General features: G+C 48.1%; 1 protein-coding gene across 2 annotated transcripts in view; it reads left to right on the top strand.

Moving 5' to 3' along the window:
- The window catches only part of LOC144937662 (E3 ubiquitin-protein ligase SH3RF1-like), a 98757-nt gene that overhangs the window by 33963 nt on the left and 41928 nt on the right, over window positions 1-22866 (top strand). The gene's annotated exons all lie outside the window — the stretch shown is intronic.

Below are 22866 nucleotides of genomic sequence, written 5' to 3'. Positions count from 1 at the left end.
CTCTGCTTCAAAAATAGTAAATGTCTCCAATGTTTAATTAGGGGAAAAAAGACGTCAATATGTATTATTTTTTTATTTTTCCACAACGTTCCCTCTGACTGTGCTCTTTGCCTCCTGCTACGAGGTGAAGGATCCACTCGGAACTCTTTCAGAGCAGTGATTTACCACACCCCCCCCACCCCACCGGCACATGTTAGAGAAGGGTCTGCTGAAGGAGATATCACAGAACTGCTTCTGAAATATCTTCAAGTGACTTCATATCCACACTCAGGGGCAGAACTTTCCAACTCGCCTTGCTGCGGGGTCATGTGCCCAGCATGACCGTCAAGCTGATATCTTTTTTATTTTCCGGATATCCAAATCGCCGGGCTCTTGAGGCAAACGTGGATATGTGACAAGGCCGTATATGTGGACATCTGTGGGTTACTGGACTAAAATAAAACGCAAGCTGCATTAAACGTGGGGGAATGCGTGTGTGTCCTCTAGAGATGAGTGAATGCACGCATGGAAAAACAAGAATCGAATTTGTCACCATCTATTTAAAAAAAACTAGTAACACCACGCACAGATTTTGCGCTGGTTGTGGGCGGTAAATGTGATGGTCAGATATATCAGTTGCTTGCTCGTGTGATCGCTGGCGGAAGGGCCTCCAGGAGATGGAGCTCTAGAGGGTGTTTGGCCTACTCATCCATTCCGGCCATATATTTTTGGAAGATACGGGGAGTTTTCGGTAAAGTCACGTAGGTAAAATATCAAATAAATGAAAACAACTAAATTATTATTTTTTACCTACATGACTTTACAGAAAAAACCAAAGAGTTTGAATCCTTGCAGTCACGAAAGCTTCAAATCTAGAATACGGGGAGTTGCCCACACTTCACCCCACCGCACGCAACCTGCCGATCGATTGACTCTGGTGGTACCCGGAGTTACACCGCTGGGTGGACATTGGCGTTGGGGGGAGTGGGGATTGAAGAAACGTCCCCAATTGTTTCAACGGCCACGCCGGGAAGCCGAATCGGAACCGGTGAACTCTGGATCGCAAGCCCAGTGTTGCGAACCATTTGCAACCACATTTTAGTCACGATGCAAGCCTGGTCTACAAACCCGTACGTTATTTTTACTTTGAAAAGCAAGAGTCTTGATAACGTCACCGGTCGTGTAAGTTTGTGCTACTTTTCTTGAAAAAAAAAAACCTCATTTCGCGGATCGTTACGTCGTTGGGATTATATCCAAAACATATTTCTAAGAGTGATTTGACGCACGCGAGACTGCACTCCATTGATAAAAAGCATACTTCTCTACGTCCGTGTGCTGCCTGGGCCTTTTTTTCATTTCCTTTTGGCTCTGAGTGAATAGAACAATTAGCGTTATAGGAATTCACATTGGGTTTTTGGCCAGAGCTTTAATGCTTGTAAAAGCATGAATAGGACTGGTGTCTGTTAATTTTACTGCTTCGGGGGGAAGTGCATTTCTGTGTGTGGGTGTGTGTATAGTTGTGTCTGAGTTTCTGAATGTATGTCAGTGTGTGTGTCGTGGGGAGCGGTAGTGTAATGGTTAGCGCGCTGCGCTTATGAACCTGGCGACCCGGGTTCGATTCCCGCTCACGGCCAACACCAGTGACGATTATCTGAATCGGTCCTGGGCCTCCCCTAGGTAGACTCAGCCTCAAATTAGTACCTGGTGCGGTGTGTAAACATTGCCACTGGGGAGACAAAGGCGACCAGGCATAGTACTGGCCACACCAGCTCTGTTGTGCACAGTGCCAGGCTTCATAGGTGCCCTCTCACTGCGCTTACCCCGACAGTCTGTGTTGCCTACATGGGAGATCTTTTTCTTTGTGTGTAGTTGCATTATTGGATGTGTGTCTGCGTGTGTGCGCGTGCTCGCCTGTACGCGTACGTGTGTGTGTGTGTTTTAAAGAGCAGTTATTGTTATCCTTTCTCGCTTGTGGCATAATGGAACGCAGTTTCACTGTGGCATTGAAAGTCTTTTTTCTTCCTTCCCCCCCCCCCAATGACCCAAAAGTGCTGCCAAGTTTTGCCTAAATGTGGGAAACTAGGACGACGCGAGGAAGGAAGGAAGGTGGGGGGCGGGTGGGGGGAAGAGTGGAACAGGAGAATTTGTTTAAAAAGAATTCATGCCAGATCGCGATTGACGTTCGCGCTTGGATTTGAACCCTCGACTCTGTTCGTGGCACAAAGTAAAAAAAAATCTGTGTTTAAGCGCACGTAATCACGTGTTTGTCTTGCGCAGTCCGAGAGGTTTTTCTACGCGGCCGTTGCGTGCGAGGGGAACGTTAGCGAGCGGCGGTAACGTTTCTTGCTGCCGTTTTTCGGCGTGGGTTGTGTGGCCCGTGGGTTGTGTGGCCCGTGGGTTGTGTGGCCCGTGGGTTGTGTGGATGGTGGGACGTGTGGATGGTGGGACGTGTGGATGGTGGGACGTGTGGATGGTGGGACGTGTGGATGGTGGGACGTGTGGATGGTGGGACGTGTGGCCCGTGGGCTGTGTGGGACGTGTGGGCGGTGGGACGTGTGGGACGTGTGGGACGTGTTGACGGTGTAGACTGGACCGTGGAATGTGTGGATCGTGGGCCGTGTGGACTGTGGGCTGCATGGACCCCAGCTTGAGAGAGATACTGCTTAATGACTTTGGAGGATTTTAAACGTTTTCGTTTCCGATTAGTTTCTCTGGGAACTTTCACGTGGAATGAATCTTGTGTGGGGTGATTGGTGGGGCGGAACGCCGTGCGTGCGGAGAGCGCACGCAGCACACTGCGCCGCCACATACCGAGAACCCGGCCAACAAAATGTGTTTCAGTTTGTTTTAATTTATTTTTAAATCTATGCAAGATTTGTTTAGCGTTATGTAGCCTAATTGGAAACCGATTTGTTGCTTTTGCCAATAATATGCCTGGATTAATGCAAGGCTGTGCAATTATTGTCAACAAAGTACATGACTTCGGATTCAACTGAATTTACAATTGATTAACTGTTCAAGTTACTCGTGTGAAACAAACTTTAAGCATTTTTTATTAAGTGCTTAAAACCGTTTTGAATTTCAATTACTCTTTTGTGTTTCTGTTGGATTTGGTAATAAGCACGGCACATATGACTCTACTCATTTTTATGCTTTCCAGAATCTTATGCCTGGGATGTTGTTCGTTAAAAGTCTTGTGAATTAATGCTGCTTTCAAATATTATGATCGTCTCGTGATGCCGTGAGGTGCAACTTAATAAGCACAACGCGTGGACAAATTTAAATCGTAAAACAAAATCGGACCGAGGGTTAAGCTCGAAGTTGGGCAGAGCGAGCGGTGGCACAACGCTCGATGCCCTCCCACCACTGACCTCCGGAACGCCGCACGGACGGTGAATCGTACTGCAGATTCGTGTGAAACAATCTAGACGACAACACCTCTACTGCTGGATGAAGGCCTCTACAACCCCCCCCCCCTCACTATTGCTGCAATTGATAATTCTTCGATAAAAATGTCGTTACAGGAAAATCTTACTTTGTTCCTGCCCCACAGTACAAATGCTAAATGGCCTTTAATGCCACCTGAATGGCAAGGTTTTTGAACATTTGAAGTTTTGACGCAAATTTGCAGCTTGTAGTTTGCACCGTCAATGCAAAAGAACTTTTATTAACCTGCGGTGATGTGGAGGATGAAAATAGTGGGATCCTGTTATCCGTGAATTTATTTCTCTTTTGATGCGTGAAATGAAAGTGCAGGCAATTGTGGACAATAGGAAGAAACACATTTCACGGATAATAGGAGTCGCTGGTACTGCATTAGGGTCGTGATTTAGAGAAGTTCGTCTGTATCTTATGTAGAATTTGAAGCAATCTAAAAATGTAGGGAGTACATCTATTGCACCTGCTGAATGCCAAAATTTAGAATTGCAGGTGAAAGTGATGATACAATTTCAGATTGGTTTGCACACGCGTAGACACCATCTGCCTCCTCTGCTATTGACAAATACAACATTTGCAACGGTATGTAGAGCTGCAAAGTGCAATTTTAGAAATGGTGTTTGTCTACATTCACCTAAATATCCAATTCTGCAGTGAGTGTATTTCCACCATTCGTCAATTGTTTAGAGGCTCCCACACAGAACGCTTACGGGGCCCAACGGAGGTATCACGGCGTATGTTTCTTTCCGTCGTGTTTTTTTGGCAACATCTTGCCCGACATCTACCACAGACCAGCTGCTTGCGTTGTGGCCGAAACGTCGTGAGAATGATTTAATTATGTTTTATTTTTATTATTTTATTATTTCCATTCTACGTGACTTTACCGAAAGAACCAAGAAGATCTACCCCACCACCGATATTGGGTCACCAAGAGTCAGGACCACGATGGCCATGCGTCGTTTCTCTGCCGTCGGCTCCTGCTCCGCCTGGAGCATGCTGACTCTTTACCTCCCTTTTAATCGCCTTGTCAAAAAACATCTTTTCATTTGACTTTTACTGAGCGGACCTGAGCTGGTCTCCACGCCTCGGGGTCACTGACCTTCGGGCAAGTGAAAATTGCGCTCGTTACGAATGATCATTATTATTATTATATATCGGCCGGGTGATGCGCCTCGGTCAATTCTTTGAAATGCAAAACCTAAGCGGCAAATATTGGCCCCCAATGCATTACGCAGCTTAACGCTGAGCTGGGTGACATTATGGTGAACGCGTGGGGGTTGTTCTCGTCGTGCCCAATTGTAAGCTGCTATTTCAGCTACAAGGTTGAATCACCCCTTAAACCCTCGGATAACCCTCCAGGAGTTAATTGCACTGCGATCATGGACACTGATGCAATCGGCGTGATCTTCTCGCTGCTCGTATCGCCTCGGCCCTCTTTCACGCGCTGGACCGTTTGAGGGCCTCATTACGCCACTTTGTTGCTAATGCCACCGCAATGACATTTACTGGGGTTTTTCTTTACTTGTTACCTCTCTCTAATAAAGTAATTTTTATATATTTTTTGTTAAAGTGTGCTATTGTTGAAACATTGAAGATATGCACGGAGCAGGGGGATGAGTTTCAGATTCGAACATTTTAGATTTTCAAGGAAAAATTTGGATGGCTTTCAGATATTCGGATCCGTTTACACTTTGGAATAATTGAATGTGACATTTGTGCCGACAGTCACCACGTCTGCCGATGCCACGGGACGCCACTTTTTGGTGGTAAATCCAGGGAATTGACATGATTTATATGATCTCTCGGATCAATCAAGTTTTGAACGTATTTCAGATTAATCTGAGTACAGTAGAGGCTGCTTTGTTTAGCAAATAGATGTCCGTATTGGACATGTGATTTGCGTCTTACGGAGCAATCGTGTGAAAATGCTGTGCCACCACTCACTCATAATTTTGCACGAAATTGCATGTTTGACAATCATGCAGTTGCTAGCGAATTATATGAAGGTAAAAGCACATCATTCTTATTTATTTTGTTGTGAATGCAAATTGTGGTGTACTTGGAGTTAACGGGCAATATGGAAATACTATTAACCAATTTAATTAAAGTCACGTACAGTAACCAGGATACACTTCTTATACAGTATTTTAAAATGTGCGTGAACTGCCCAACTAAGATTAATAGTCTCATTAGCGTGCTCCGGGCAAGCGGTGTACGCTCGCATGCGTCACCGGAGAAAGTACAGGGCTACGCTATCAAATTGTATTTAATAAAAAAAAATGATGCAGCGTGATAAATGACATGCCTGGCAAGCGCGCACGTCAAAGTACAATTTTCCCATGGGAAAGACGAATACAAAGACGGTCATTGTTTCGAGCCAAATGGGTTCTCATCAGGGGCATGCCTTCATGTGGCCACACACGATCCCACTGTGAGAACCTACGGCAGTAAATAACGGCCCGATTTCGTTTCGTTCTCTACCCCCCCCCTCCCGACACCCTCCCCCTTCTGTTAATCAGCGGTAAATTAGCCTACGCTCTTGGCACCGTGCAGTGAGCTGTGTAGCGGAGGTGTTGAGTTTATTACCTCTCAACCGTGCCGTGGGTTAAGCGCCGAGGAGAGTGCGGTGTCATTTTGGTGTTCCTTGGAACGTAATTGTTATGCAAGCCGAGAATTGGCTGTATAAGCATCCCAGAATAAACGGTGACAAATGGGTCTGCTCCGACGCCTCGGATAAATTTAGCTCGGACCTTGATCTCCTTGGACTTTGCTCTCGGGCACACGATTACATATTGGATGGTAGTTGTTGCATCCTACATTTGCGCTATGATTCTCGGTGGTGCCATGCCGAATTGTGCCAGATGTAATTTACTCGAAGGGATAACGCCAGCGGAATTTACCGAACGAAGCCAGGCCCATGAATTGGCGTCGCGCAATGCACTGTCGTGCAAATTATTGAAATTAGGTATAGACGATGTCACATGTGTCCACTTTATATATGCTCGAAATTTACTGGAAGTAGTGTTATGTGCGCGCGCGTGCAGAGGCTGAGAATATTTAACGGCCGTTGTCTCGACCAAAACAATACGTTTTGCACAGTTGTTGCGCTCCTCCGTTATTTGAGTTACATTTTGAGTCTGTGGCATTTTTCTTATGTGTGTTGTGTCTGTGTGTGTGTAGTATTTCCAAGCACAATTTTGATGACATGGATGATTAAGTTGTGCCCCAACTCGTTGACAAGGGAGACTGGGGTTGGGAGAACTCTACTTTGTCCCATGTGACAATGCAGCAGTGTATGGTCGTCCTTATTAACGAATGGCAATATCCTTTTGCCATGAAATGGCCTAAGGATAGGATCCAGCAGCTCTGCAGTCCGAGCTTAACAAGAGCCACCCAGTTACTGATGATGATAAAAAAAACAATTTTGGGTGATCTAGCTTACGTCCTTACATCCTCAAATAAAAAATTGTGCCCGTCTGGTATTAATAGAGAACCCAAAGTTGCATTTGTACAAAAAAATTAAGCAAATGAGATGACCTTATAACTAACTCCTGGTCACACAAAACAAATTAAAGAAGAAAAAAACATCCTCCCAATGTGCATCGGAAGTTTACCTTGCGCATGCCAAGCAATCGTGATCATCCAGCAGGCAGATGCTGCTCTCCACGTCCAATTTCTAACCCCCTCTTTGTCGCCTCGTATTGTGGGCCGAGGAAAGATTCTGCAACGTTTCGATAAAAAAACGCGACTTGAGAATTCTCGGGACTGGGCGAGCAAAAGGCTTTGTATGTCGTGTTCCCAGAGTGGCGTTTTTAGTTCTTTACCTCGGAGTGTAACGCCGTGTGTCTCGAGGTAATGAGCACAACTCCAGCACCACAGTTCACGAGTTCATTGTCCTCCCTTTGCCTCCAAAACAAAATCGCCCTGAATGTGCTACGAACTCGTCAGGGATTCGGATCTTGAGCAGCGTTTAGCCTGGTTGGTGCTTCGATCGGGGAGTACTGGCTGGGAATACCAGGTGTGTTGTAGGCTTGGACTGAGAGGTGGCTCAGAGGAAATGGTACTCCGACAATGAATCTGTTTGTGCAGAGCTGTGAGTGTTACCTCCCTCTCATATGTTGTGGGTTTTCTCCGGGCACTCTGGTGTCCTCCCCACGGTTAGCGCGGTTGGCTACGTATGGTGTGAAAGAGGTTCAACATACATACTCTGTCACGCTAAACACTAATGCGTGGAATTGGCCAAACACACCAATGTAGGACTCTATTTAAATGAACGACGATGTAAGTCTATCTTGGATATTGTTTCTACTCGGGTTTAAATCCAGCTGGTTCTGTGTATCTGGGTCGGTGACCTGTACAATATTTTGGCACCCGGCACACCGCATCCATAGCTGGTGGCTACTAATCACGTGCCGCCTCCGGTCTGCCAGCAACTTTGAAAAAATTTTTTTATCGAGAAACGAATCCGGGATTATTACTGCAATGAAACGCTCGCTTGCAGCTGTCGCAGATCGCTGTGCACGCTTCGAGTGAGCCCAGCCAGTCTGCGCAGCTCGTAGGAGCTAAATGGCTCAGCCCACGGAGATGTGCGAGATTCCCCAAAGCAAAAAAAACAGAGCCTTCTTGTTGTGCGCAGCTTAATGAAACTGCAGCATTTTAATCCGGTTTTTAATGCTCGGGTAAATTAATAAAAGTGTAATTTAATACAAAACAGTTTTTGCGTGGGAAACTTTTACTCCGCAGGGTCCAGAGAGTGAAGGAAAATGTTGGGTTCATGCCGTGTTGGTTGCGTTTGAACCATCTGGTTGGTCCCCCCCCTCCCCACTCATCGCCTCCCTCTCTTTCTCGTCCATCCCCCCTTCTCCCCTTGTAGTAAGTTATCGTCTCTGCTAGAGAGAGGCTCTGCCACGTGGGTGGGGCAGTGTGCTCAAATCCTCCACCCCCTCCTTCACCAAGCCCGGCCACACCGATCTCGGCGATTTTGTCATCAGACTTTTTGCCCCCCCTCCCCTTCTCGTTCTGTGATCGGTGCTCTGTACCAGGCTCGCCGTTGAGTTGAACTACAAAAAAATGCCATCCGGTCGGGTTAATGCCGTGCGTTGGCTCTGTTGTTACTGCACTTTGGGTGCGGGGACTGTGGGAGCGTCTTGACCTGCAGCTGGAAGGGTGACTCGGGGTGACTGCCACACGGGGACCATAGTTAAACCTCCTTTTCACAAATTGGCTGGTTAGTTTGATTATGTCTGTAAGGCTGGGCACGCCTGTTAACATTAATCTTCTCAGAGCCGCACGGTTATTTATATATTTTTTGGGTTTTTTTAATTGGTGGTTCATTTGTCGCTTAAAGTAACATAATAGTCTTGAGAGGGGAGAGAAGGGGAAAAAAAGTCAACACATCTGGCATCGATAAGTTGCCTCTTAAGGTGGATTTTAAACAGCCGTTTCTGCTTTTCATTGCTACTTAATATAGCGTGTCAATTCGTTCCGAGGTTTTGGAAAAATAATATATTTAATAGATTTTATACATCGCTTTGTATTATTTTAAAAGTTCACAGTTGTATTTAGACTCGGGCTTCGGTACCACTGCACACGTCGAACTCCGTTCGCTTATGACGTCACGGGGGTCTTTAATATCAACTTTACAGTATATTGCTCACTTTGGTATTTCCCCGTAGAATTCTCTTAGGCGGGACCGTGGAAGGCAAATCGCTGACGCCGTGAAAGCGCGGCTCAGCGGCGGCGAGCGCTCCGAGCCAGCGCTGACAACGGAAACTCAACAATCCTCCGCTAAAGAGGGTAGAGATTAAACAAAAGGTGACATTTCGGGCAATAATTGCCCTTCTCGATGATGTGAATGGCCCTTTCTCTCTGCTATCACCGAGGGCGCACTGCACGAGAAACATCTCCTATCGGTTACCGTTTCCTCCTTAGGGCAGTCTAGCTGGAAAAAAAAGAAGTGTTGAGATTTTATTATTTGTGCGCCACTTTGAGGCTTTTCTCATCGAGATTTTACAGCCCTGAGCCAGTGGGTGGCAATTGCCCATTCCCGTGGCAGGGGCAAGTTTCTGCTTAGGATTGGGTACACGTGTTACTGACCCTGGTGGGATTGTGTGCTGGTTCAACGGCCAACCAGGATTCGAGGCTCAAACCTTCCGATTGCGAGCCAATCCTCTCCGTTAGTGTGTGCTTGTGCACCGCTGCTAAGGCAGGGTCGCGCGCTCTGTTCGACCCATCTCTAGGCTACCCCCTGCAGCCGTTGCAACCAGTGATGACCCCGAGGTCCGAGAGGACTTTCCACAGCGGGGGTCGGGAGAGCGTACGGGGCGGAGGTGCGAAGGGGTGGCCAAGGGAGCGTCGCGTGAACGAGAGGAGGCGCCTCTGAGTGCGCGCGATAATGAAATCTGGAGGTGACCTTGTTGACGGCTGATGGCTTCCAAACGCGGCGGGACACGAGAGAGAACACTGTCGGTGGGGGGGTGGTGGCGTTAACGATCGCTGCAGTTTAATTGCACGGAGGCCGCTGAAGTGAGCGGGGTGCAACGCCACGCTGCGTGTCACTCGAGAGTGGAGACGTTGCACTTAATTCTCGCCAGGCTCTCTCGCTTAGCCCTGCCTTGTTTGCGCACCGGGCCTAGCGTGGTACTGAAAGCCTTGCGGGGCGCGGCCCAACCGCGGCGCTGCCTGTTGCAGATTGTCCGTGGTTCAAATCCAGCAGACCGCCCTGGCTATTACTGTGGGCGTGCTCACCAATACAGATACGCGCCGCCCGCTTCGCAGTGGACGCTAATGATCCCCTGATGGCGTTCGGAATGAGCGGGCCGTTTGTCTGCCGAACGCAGTGGTCCAAAATTCGCGCCGTTTAAATGAAATGGCCGCACGTTGCTGAAATTGGGATTGCTCAAAGCAGCATCGCTCTCTGCCGGCAGACTACGCCCGTCCGTGAAACACAGCGCCTTCGTGATCGCCCTGCGCAGTAAGAATGACACGAAAACCGCGCGTAGTGAATTGTTATTAATTATGATTGAGCTGTGCACGTCGATTTTTGAGGAAAATGGTTCATGGCAAAAACTATCCTGCGCATTGTGTTGATTTTTATTTGAAACGGCGTAGACTCTTAACCCCTGTTAATCTATCGTACAATATTTATTAGGTGCTGCCGAAGTGGACTCTTGGTAATTATTTCATTTATATGAATGCGCTCGTGCACGTGCATTTAAATATTTATTTGCGGCCTTGTGGGGAAGAGAGGAAAAAAAAGCAATGCAGGGTAATTCAATTTAAAGCATTGCTTCACAGCTGCTGCGCCTCGGTGCACTTTACGGATTTCACAACGTCCGTGAAAATGTCTCCGCGAAAGATAACGGCGGCTGAGAGCAATACCCCGCTGACTGCCGCGAATTCCCCGGGGAGGCGAGCGCTGCAGGAGGCCACGGCGGAGATTCTGGCGGAACGAAAGCGACGGAGAGGAGAATCTTTAAGCCAAAGGCACTTGGAAACGCCTCGACCCTTGCCCCACGGAGAGACGTGGCCCAGATGATGGTCTGAATGAAAATGTCCCTCAAGCTGTACACCATCACAAACGAGTGTTCCTTAGGGGGAAGGATTATTTGGCCATTTCAATTGCGGGTTTTTGTGTGCGTGTGTGTGTGCGCGTGGCCAGGAATCGAACTCGGGTAACCAGGTTCATAGTGTAGAACACTATGAACTCTCTCTCCTAAGTTCGATTTCTGGCCATTGCGTTCATAGGTATTGGCTAACAGCACTTTCCCCAACAGCCTGTGTAGGCTACAAGGAGGATCTTTGTGTGCAGCAATGCGTGGGGAGCGGTGGCGTTGTGTTTAGCATTGCTGCGCTACGATCCTGGCGTCCCAAGTTCAGTTTCTGGCCAAGGCTGACATCAGTGGCGAATATCTGAGCTGGTTCTGGGCTTCCTCTCGGTCGACTCAGCCTGGCCTGGAGTGTAAACATCAGCCACGTCATCTTCTCGTGTGCCGTACTGGCCTCAATAGGTGCTCGCGAACAAAATTTTCCCCAGCAGTCTGTCGGCTTGCCAAATAATTCTCAAATTATACCCCTCGCTATATATACTTCAATAACAAGGCACCTATGTCCTTGCAAAAATAGTCAGGTATGAGCTATCGGGTTACGTAGTTCTAATTGACCAATCAGGCCAGTTCTACTTCATTACATTCCTCAGTGGCACCATTAATCATTGTCACCTGTGGGCACACACTGTTTACGATTGGAAAATCAGCAGATAACTTTTTTTCCCTAATGTGCTTTTCAAGTTTTTCAAATGATTAATTGACCCCTGCTTCCTTGTCATTGCTTTCAATCATTTTTAATATATACAGCACATAATTCTGCCGTGAGGTAATGGTTAGCCCACGTAAACTTCCAATCCAGAGTTTGCGATGCAATCTCCCGGAGCCGTGCTAGATGATCAAATCCTGCGTGGTCCGCTTTACCACTTGCACGGGCAATACGTTGACCATGCTCGTCAAAGTCAACATTATTTACCTCCTCAATTGAGCGCGTGGCGACGGCGATGCAATATTCCACATTTCTCTTTGTGGGGGCAAACGTCCATCCGTAGCGCAACCCACTGTTGACTTGCCCAACAAACCCTGGAGGGATGACGTGCCGAGTCGGGTTCCCCTAAAGAGAACATTAACTTTCACCGCCTTCTGCTTGCGAGCCGCTCGCTCTGCCTCTGAGCGGCCGGGCTTTATTTTTATTTACTTATAAAAAAAAATTGTCTCCAGTGCCGTTGCCGCTTTGTTGGCCCAGACGCCATTGACAGGGAGCTTTTGTGGTGGCTCCAGCGGGCTTCGCTGGAATCCAAGCGACCGACCGATACTACATTGGCAGTAAAGTTGTTGTTGAGGCCGCTTTGAACGATACAGACTTGACAGCGCACGGTTGCGTAGGTCTCCACCTGTACCCCCCCCCACCCAGCCCTAGGCTAAGGCAGAGATTTTTGAGCCAGCCTTGACCGCCACTTTGTTCTCTTGCTCTCTCATATTTGCACTCGAAAGTGAAACTGTGTCTAGATAAATGATTTCCTCATGCAGATGGTTTTTTGTCTGTGTCAAGCTGTTACGTCGTTGAGACCCGGGAAGTTTCTCACCGGTGGTTGCCCCGTGGATGCATCTGGCGACCTTCAGACATGTCTGAGCCTGTTGGATGTCGTATCCGAGACATCGTGTGTGCGCATGTGTGTGTGTTCTGACAGCGAGGCTCCTACCGCAAGGAAACAACATCGTTGGAACTTAAAACACTCTGTAGCTAAATTCTTAGGTAAATTCACATATCGCCTAGTAAAGTTTTTAAAACCCATCTCGTTTGGACAGTAAATAAGAATTTTCACTCGCTGTGCAATGCACGAATCATGAAGCATGAGAATGCGTTTTTTAACCAGTGCGTTTATTGATTGTTACGTACGTGTTGTGTTGTAGTTACATTATAACGTTAGATAATATATATCTAGCTCTATTTTTCACTGGACGTTGCGTCGTTACAATAAAATGGAAGTTAATTATTTTATGTTCATGCTGCTGCTGTTGAAGCTTGTCTTTCCACTTCCACCTTCGTGTCGTTCCACCGACTTGCGCTCAAGGTTCCTCTGACCCTGTTTGTCTAGAGGCTCGCTGGGGGATGTTTTGTGGAGAAGGGATCGGTGTGGGGCGACCGAGCGGAAGACCGAGAGAAAGGATCGTTTTTTCCCGATGTGATTTCAGGATCCTGTTGTACGGCACCTTGTCAGGCATTTCGCTCCAAGTTCCTGAAGATGCTTAAACCGCAAAAAAAACTACGTTGCTGGTAGCGGCGGCGGCGGTGGTGGTTGTAGTTGTAGTAGAAACGGAAGTGGTGGTGGATTGGTGCATCTCGTGGTGGCCGTGACTTCGTTACCAATATTTGTAGAGCTGTTTGCGTCTGGGCAAGCCTGACGACCCGTACCTCCGGTTCGAGGGGTTTTTGTGGCCGACGTGACAAGCTGGACACCGTTTTCCTCCGCGAGCAAATTGGGCTGTGGCCATTGCAGACCACTGCAACGCCGCCCCCCTTGCCTGCGGCATCCCGAAGTTCTAATAAACGAGATTTGGCCCTTGCTGGGCAATCCAGAGAATCGCCACACCCCCCACCCCCGTCAGCAGTTTGACAAACTGTAATGCGGCAGCCGATTGGGAAAAATGACTGAACATCGTTATTCTTATTATTACCCTCTCCAAGTGTGTAATCCGGCACAATATAGTAACGCGACATATATAGGAAAGATATAGATTTTTTTTTTTTAGCAGTTGCACCGGGGGATTGTTTGTCACGTTGATATTTATTGACGCCGGGGAGATCGGTATTGGAGAAAGAGGACCCATTTTCTGCTGAGTGCTAAACGTAGACGATCGATGCGAAGGTCTCCATCTCTCCGCTCCGGTTTTGCGACACGGACAAACGATGGCGACGCGGCGCCAACCGCACGTCCGGCTGCTGCGATTTAAAGGTGAGCGGAGCCGATGCCGCCGTCGTTATGATGGAGCTCGTTCGTTGGAGAGAATGGCCCACGCCGGTAACGCAGCAGGTCCTCCTCCCACGGAGGTGGAGGGGGATGGGCTGTGGAATGGATACTGTGCAGGATAAATTGCAAACGTGAGCACTGACCCAGCCCCTTTGAGATCCAGTATTCGAAATCCAGGTTTCGGCCACGTGGCCTGTGATTAAAACGAGCTCTCAGATGTGTAGAGTTGATGATATTAGCTAAGTCACCCATAGCTGCACAACATTTATTTTACTTATTTTAAGAGTATTACAGCTCGGAGTGATTCGGTGGCGTTTGATTGACACGTGTGGATAAAGAGGCCAGTAATTATCACTAGTTTCAGATTGTAAATGTGACTTTGCTCTCCAACACACCGGTGTGCTGTACGAGTAACGAATTGGCACGTTCTGTTTACGTGACAAACCTTACTAATTGGCTGTGTCGGGTGGTGGCGGTTTAACGACATATATTTACGCGATCTAACCCAAAAAAAACTGTATTATGGATGATATTGGTCACGAAAGCCTGCGTGTTAAATAGGTGACATCTTTGACCTAAAAAAAATGTTTCTTAAAAGATAAAAATAACGAGTAAACGTGGATTTAAATCAACGTTGCCATTACATTCCCCCCTCCCCCCCCCCCCTTTTTACCTATGAAGTGTTACAATGCGAGTCGCGTGGGGCTTTGCGGTGGGCGCGTGACGCTCGTCTCGACTGTGGGCTACTGCGACCCCAGGAATGCGTGCGAGTCGACGCTAATCCGGCGGAGACAATGTTGCGGTCTGGGCTGGCGCGTGACGGCCGTCCGTGGGCGCGGGCAGACATCCTGCGCGCCCTGGCCCCCGACGAAGCGCCGGGGCTTATTTAGGAAGCCGCCGTCGCCGGCTGTCAGCGGCCGGATTCTCTCATTTCCTCGTCTGCGGCCGTCTTGCCCTTTGTGCGACCACGCTCCTGTGTGTGCGCGTGTGCGCGTGCGTGCGTGGAAGGGTAAGGGTTAGTGAGCTGCACGGCGACCCGAGTTCGACTCCCGCTCACGGTTCACACCAGTAACGATTATCTGAATTGATCCCGGGCCCTCCCCTAAGTCGTCTCAGCTTCAAAAGGAGTACCTGGTGTGGTGTTGACCACACTGCCCGCTCCTGTTGCCATGCCAGCCTTATTAGGTGCTCACTAAAAGCACTTGACCCAACGGCCAGTTTAAAGCTACAGGGGGAACCTTTGACTTTGTTTTGTGCAAGCACGCGTGGTAGCGTGCGCACGTGCATGCGGGCAACGGAACGCGAGCGGAAGTTACCAAGCAGGTATGTCAGTTTATCTGCGGAGCAGAAGCTGACCTGTCTAAAATACTGCAGATCGTTTGAGAAGCCAAGTCGGCGTATGCAATGTCACTTGCATGTAATGTCACCGCACCTCGTCAGCCACGTGAATGATTGGTTTAGAATAAATTACAGCCTCGTTATTTTTCGATTTAAAGCTTTCGTGACTGCAGGGATTCATATTCTTGGTTCTTTCGGTAAAGTCACGTAGAAGGGAAATAATAAAAAGAAAACATACTAATAAAATACTAAAAATAAAACAAATAAAATGTTTTATTTTTATTCTTTTATTATTTCCCTTCTACGTGACTTTAGCCTCATGATTGTGTTGGCCATTGAGTTTTGTTTGAGCATACTTCGCTGCGCTGGTCACTTCAAGTGGGTGAAGGTGAGGCACAAGGCCTGATGCGATCGGGGGTACATTCCTGATGATTTGGTTATCTTCATTGCACGTGCATCATGTAAATGGCATTCAGATTATCCGGCTGGATTGATGCACAGTGGTGGGAGAAACTGACTCGCAATCATAAGGGTATGAATTTGCAACTTGACTGGGGGAAGGGTCGCCTCAGCCCTTCGATTCCATAGGGTAGATAAAATGCTCACCGTTTTGTAGGAATAAAAAAAACGATAATGTAAAAGTTACGTGACAGGACTTGATCCTACCGAAAGGAGCGTGGAATTTCCACCGGCAGCTCAAGGCCGTGAAACGAGAGAGGAGAACTCAACCCCCGCCCTGAGTGATGATTCGCTCTTGGGCGCTGCCCCGTACAGCGGACGTTAAACGTGAAGGACGTCTAGTCCGCTGACTGTCGAATGTCAGAGGTTACCAAGCGTTCCTCTTCCCCAAGGATAGGGCTTCATGCATGTCATGGCTGAACACGGCTTAATGAGGGCACACACGATACCTCGCGTCGATAGTCAATACAATTCACCCAGCACGGTCAAATTCCCTCTGCGTGGCAAAATTCCTCCCGAAGAGATTCCTTCGCTGGACGTCGCTGCTTTTGCGCAGTCAGCAGTTCACCTTGGCCGTGCGGTGACTATGTCCGGTTCACAAATCTCTTCATAATAATAAGTGTGTTCATCTTAAAATTGAAAGAATAATTTGAATTTATATCACGTGTAGGTGGGTGACGCCTGTGGTTCGAGCGTTGCGCTGTGAACCCAGCAATTCTGGTTCATTTCTCAGTGGCGAGTCGTACGTGAAGCGGACCTGGGAGCCCCCATCTTTGCCCAACCCACGCCGACTAGCGTGGTGAAGTATGGTCAAACGATTCCTAAGACTGGCGGCAAGGGTTGGGGAGGCCTTCATCCAGCAGTGGATGATTGAGGGAGGGCTGTAATAACAAGAACAATGTCAATACTAAATGCATCTCAAGAACCCTGTATATGGCATCGTGTGAATGTAAGCAATATAGATAAGAAAAAAAAGGTTTTAAACGTGCGGCCAAAGAAAAATTCGAGTTGGAAAGATTGAGCAGTTGCGTGTGACCCATCTTTTATAATCCAGCTTATAAACACGGCCATTAATAGACTTGTTCGAAAAAATGGTTCAGTTCATGGGTACTGCATAAATAGAGGGATGTACAACAGGCCTTCGAATAGGTCGTTGCATATTTATCGGTTACTCATTCCTGAAACCTTTTGAGTTGGTGTTATGCATATCGGGCGATGCGGTTGGTTATGCGTACGTGCATCAACGCGCGCACACATCGCTACTTGCCAAAGATAACAGCTATACGAAATACGTATCCACAAAGATAGCTGCGAGGAACATGATGAGTCAGCATTTGAACAACAACAAAAAGTCTGATCTCTTGCTCAATTGAATATTGAGGGTTAGTGCTCACCCACCTCGCTTTTACACCCTTGAGCCACTGGTGGAAAGTCCACATTCTTCTGGCAAGTCGAGCACCCACGGGGGGACGAGCACTGTTGACTACCCCACAGAGTGGGGGGAGCATTTTCATCACAGAGACGATGGGGCTGTCGATTCCCAACCAGGATTTGACCTTTTAGCGTCATCTGGTCCAACACCATGTGAGACTAGGCTCTAAGGAGAGCTGTCTCGGGTGTGGACCAATCAACTTCAAGGACAGTGCATACAGAGTTATGTTTTTTGTTTGCATTATGACTGCAGGTATTGTGGTCTATGCAAACATGACTCCTTGTAAAAAAAAGGTGTCAGTTTTGTTGCCAGACAGAAGGGTAAAAAAACAATTATCATATTTTTTACTGCCAAATGAGGTTCCAATGGAGGATTTGACCTCCCGCTTGCTCGCTCGCTCGTTCCCGATGCTGAGCCACCAGGCCGGTTTTTAAGCGTTAAAACACACTTACACGTTCCTCTGCAAAATCCTGCGTCTGCTTTTTTCTGTTCTCTGCATGTATCGGGCTGTCGTTTGTCATAGATCACCGCAAGGTCAATGAAGTACGACAAAGCAGTTACTCAGTGAACCGAGGAGCCCTGAATGTATCTCAGCGTTGGAATCATCGGCCCACGAGCTGAAGGACTCCACGTACACTCTAGAGATTCAGCTGATTGATGTCCAATCATGCCCATAACTATTTAATCAGAAACTAAATACTACTGGACGGGTTGACCAGATGGGTTATGAAAATAGTTAATTCATATTTTTGTTAAAAAAATCATAGCGCAGAGGTCCAAAAAAGTCCCGCTGATTTTTTTTCAACCGTGCAATGACATTCCTGGTGCTGCAGTGTCTGGAAGCAATTATGCATTCTATAATGCGGATGTGAAGCTTTCGTGTCATCGGGGATGCACGTGTCTGTTTTGTGTGCTCGATTACCTCCCCTGACATGGAGAATTTATTTAATAAACACGGAGCCCTGATCGTGACGCCCGCCCACCAAGGAGGTTATATTCGGCTGTGTTCCGATGAATCATTGATGATTCCGGAGGTGACCGCTTTCTCCCCGTCTACTGAGCCCTTGATCCACACCGCACAAGCTGTCTCAATTATTCATTCAATTAAACTTGAAAATAAGCCATCTCGGTTGAACGAAATAAGAGGAAAAAAAGGTTGGTCAAAATCATGTAGGGGCACCGTGTGGCTTGCTTTTTGGTTCTTCTTTGCTCAACGAGTTCGTATCACGTTGACTCTTCTGGGTCGGCTCGTTCGTACGGAATGACTGCGCTTAGCCGGTTCACATGAGTTTAGTTCCTGTCCGTCACAAACCACCCCCGCTCCCCTCCCCTCTCCACCGCCACCACTCCGACAACAACAAAATATATCTTGGTGCATTATCACAATCTATGAAGCGCTTTTTTGTTTCCCACAGATGTCCAGTAGGGAGGGAGGGGTGTTAGAAAGTTACAACAACAAACAATACAAAAAAAAACGATAGGGGTGCAAAGTATAGGAAAGGGGTTAGCAAACCTCTTAGAAATAAGTAGAATAGTATAAATTGCGTAAGTACACCAATCCTCAAGCCTGGGCATTGACAACACCGAGTCCCCGTCCGCGTCGAGGGTTGCTGGTGGTGCCGCGCGAAGGAGCTGCATCGTCTCTGTCGCCGCGACGCAGTCGCCGTGACGCAGCGTGCCGCGTCGTGAGCCTCTGCTCAAATCTCTGCGGGAGATATCGGCCCGACTGTGAAGCGGCGGTTCCTCCCGAACCGCCAGGGAAAAGTCCTGCTGACATTTATGAGAAGGCGACGAGCAATTCAAAAAAATGTTGCCGGATGGTTGGGGCTTTGCGTTTGTTTTCAGTCGAATACCAATTACATTTGCATGGGATTCGAGCGAATTAAACGTCCGCGCTCATTAAATCGCGAGGATTTTCCTTGCCCTCCGTACTTCCCGAAAAATCCACGGTTTTATCGGAAGGTTATCTAGCTTGGATCTGCGTTTTCTGCATGAATTTTGTAGCAAAACCTGTAGTCATAAAAAATGAATTGCTTGACAACAAATTTGCACAACAATTGGAAGCGATTTGTGCATAACACAGACCAGCACTGAAGCTACAAACGGTCTGTTATACAGTCTACGTCGTATTGGCATGGGCATGCCGAGGCTCCTTATGTGGAAGTGAAATGCTCACGAATAGAGGGAGAAAAGTCGGCAGACATATTTTCTTGGCAGGCCAGAAGGGTTCTCTGTTGACTCGCTGGCTGGGTAAACGCATGCCATCCATGTTTGCTCAGCACTGACTTTTCAAATGGGCTTTGCTTGCCAAGCCCAGGACTCCACCAACAGATGTGCGCCTGTAACTCTCCTGAGGCCTGCCTCTGTGTACCCGGGTTGCTCAGCGTCACTTCGGTATGTACGTGCGTTCGCACGTGTGGGCGTGCGGGATGATTCAAGCACTTCATTATCGTGGCCACACCTGGGGTTATAGTCATCGGTTGCGAGCGGCATTGAAACTTGCCCCACAGCCGTCAAACTCTGGTCAGCTTAGACTGCCAAGTGCAATAGCTGGCACCGTGTGGAAGCGAGGAGTTGTTGGGAGGCCACAAGTCGGGCCAAGCGTGGCCACCACACCCATCCGCTTTGTGGGCCGTTTGGGCCAGTAGGTGCTCGCTAACAGGATTTTCTGCCAGCATGCTCCAGGGTGGTGGGGGGGGAGAGGAAACTGTCTTTTTGTTTAAAAACGAACGATCGGCTTTAAAAAAACATCGCGTGTGAAAGTTCTTGCGTGCATGGGGCTGTGCGTTTTGTGCTCGTATCAGTACGGGCACCGATTTTTAATGAGGCGTTTGTCAACTGCAACGTTTTTGCGTTTAGTTTGTTCCTTCCCCCCACCGCCCTCCTCCACTTTAGCACGGTCGGCTACGTACAGCACCAAAGAAGTTCAATGTACAGATACATTGCCACAGCGGTCTGTAAAACGTCTACACGCGGGACCTTTGCCTCTGTGCGAACGTGCACGTGCTCACGCACGCACGCGCCTGCACGTGCACCGACCTCTGCGCTCACGCCCGCCGTGTGCGTGGCACACGGAGTCCGCGCACGTGCGCCTGATATGAAGAAAGCCGGCTTGCTTCGTTCAAGAGGACAAATTCTACTTGGCTCACGTTGACTCAAGGGGGGGGGGGGGGGGGGAATCTGCAATTTTGATGGGGAAAAGTAACTCCACGAAGAAGCAACCGCATCTGGGCACCTGGACAAAATCTGTTGTTGTTTCATCGTGAGCTCTAGTGGAATCAAAGTTTTACTCTCGGTGGGTATTAAAAAAAAGATTTGTATCTTTTGCCCGTTGTTTCCCTCTCCCCGGTTAAGCGTTACATTACCGCGTGGCTGGAAAGCACTTGGGCAGAGTGAGTGTCAGCGGGTAAAGATGGCACTGCTGTTGCTCATAATGTAACACTTAGCTCGAAATGATAGCCCAATCATGTGCACTGATGACCAGATGACTTGTCTGTACTAATTTATAGGCATTTAAGCACAAGCTGCACGTTGGATCAATTTGTTACCTTCATTCATGCGTCGTTGAATTTTGACACAACAGTTACGAATATCGTGGCGTATTAAATATGTTTCTTCTAGGCCGGCAACGCCATATTCACTTTAGTCTTGTTTCCCATTGACATAAGCAGATATAATGAAAACATTTCAAATGGAGGGACGTAATTAATTTTAAATACGAGTTGCTAAAATTACAAAACCGAATTTTCACGCGTAAATAAAACGGAATATCGGCACAACTTATGCAGCATAAACACACTTCTGACGTAAGTAACACGTGCTTATGTAACACTGTTGGAAGGAAAACGTGTGTATCCAGATTCCACTGCATATGCACAACTAGGACACAGAGTGAAATTACTCAATCCCTCCATTAGTCTAGTCACAGGTTTTACAAATGTGTGCAGAGTAGGTCACAATGTAAAACAAATAAATCAGACACGAAACATGATAATAGTAAAAAATGTGTAATTATAATCTTATGCTGGCAGCTCACAGTTGGAAGGTCATGAGTTCAAATCTTGGAAAGGGACTGATTCAGCCCATCATCCTGCTGGGGTTTATAAAATAGGTACCACTTTGTGAAGAAGTCAACAGTTGCTATAGATAGGCTCTCCTCCCAGCATAGGAATGTGGAATATACATCACTGGTTCAGCAAGAAACCACTGACTCTTTGTCTGTACTATTACACTATTAACAAACTCTTTTCTTTTACAAGGTAAGGCCCATTGAGCTATATAGCTCTTTTTCAAAAGTGGACTGGCCACAAATTTTCGCTAAACACAGTGGCTTATCACGTGGGAATTTATAACAGCCAAGTGCCCTTAAATGCACGTTTTTAAATGTGGAGGGGAAAACCGGAGGATCCGGAGAAAAATCCACACGACCATGGAGAGCGAGACACGCAAAGTCCAAATATACAACAGGCGCCAGGCTTGGGATCGAACCAAAGTCCTCGTGCATTCCGGGCGTGGTAGTTACCACCGCCTAGCCACCGTGGCCCCCAGCAGAGTTTGTACACGCTTCGTGTCGGCCAGGGAAGTTGCTTCTCTCTCTCTCGCTCTTTCCACTCGACTCCGCCTGCTTTGGTAGCTGTCGTAGCCGTTCCTGAGATGAAAATCACTACATCGGAGAAAACAAACAACTTCTGAATGGGACCACTTGATGTCTGCGTGGGCGCGGGTGAAACCCAACGCGTTCGTCAGAGGCGGACGCGAATCGTGTCGCCCGCCCTGCAACGGCCGAGTTAAGCAACGGTATTTAGTAACTTAATTGGGTTTCGCGGTTTCGTTCGGCGAGCCCGCAGTCAAACCAAAGCGTTGTCGTTGCGGAGCCCTGCCGGGCTTGTTGAGTGTTGCGAAAGAGAGCGCGGCTCTGATTTAGAGAGTGCGCGCCCGCGACCGGCGCGCGTGGGGATCTCTAAACGCGCCGTCGCATTGAGTCCCGCCCAGCGCCAACTAGCCTTCCACAGCACACTCCCTCATTCACACATTCCTGCGGACACCCACGGTTTTCGATGTTGTTTTTTTTTATATGAAAGGCCGATCCAATGTCCTCTCTGACGTCAGCCCGCATAGCACAATTGTTTGCGCGGGGCGGTCGCCTTTATTGTTTTTGGGAAACCCTCAACGTCAGGGTGGGGTTGGATAATGACGATGATGTACGTGCGAGTTATCGGTGACCTCAACAACGTCAAGTGATACTTCCACACTTAGACGCCGCGCTCTTACGGTCTCGACCGCCACCGTGTTTGCGTGGCCGTTTGAGACGATGGTGAACGTTGTAAAAAAAAACCCGCCGTGGCCGCTCTCCAACCACAACCCGCCTTGTCTCAACCACGCCGGCGGGTTGTTGCGCCAGCGGTCGTAGCGGCTACGCCAGGAGGCTTGGGCAGTCGCTTTAATTAATCTCCGTGCGTGCGTTGAACGGTCGTGAAGAATGAGCAAGCTTGGCAAGGTTTCACGTGTTCATGAGAAATAAGAACAGTGCCGTATTGACGACCACTAACTGGCGGCCTGGGAAGCCCGGTGCCTGCATTTATTGCACGTTTCAGAATCCTCGTAATGCATTCTAAAGCAGCCATCTGGTGTAACAAAAAATTAGTTCTCACATATGTTGCATCCAATTGGGTCACTTAAACTCTGGATCTGCTAGAGGCCGTTA

The sequence above is a fragment of the Lampetra fluviatilis genome, chromosome 19 (assembly GCF_964198595.1).
Source record: "Lampetra fluviatilis chromosome 19, kcLamFluv1.1, whole genome shotgun sequence".
In the NCBI taxonomy this organism is placed as follows: Eukaryota; Metazoa; Chordata; class Hyperoartia; order Petromyzontiformes; family Petromyzontidae; genus Lampetra; species Lampetra fluviatilis.
Note: the sequence above shows the minus strand (reverse complement) of the source record. Positions and strands in the feature narration are given on the sequence as shown.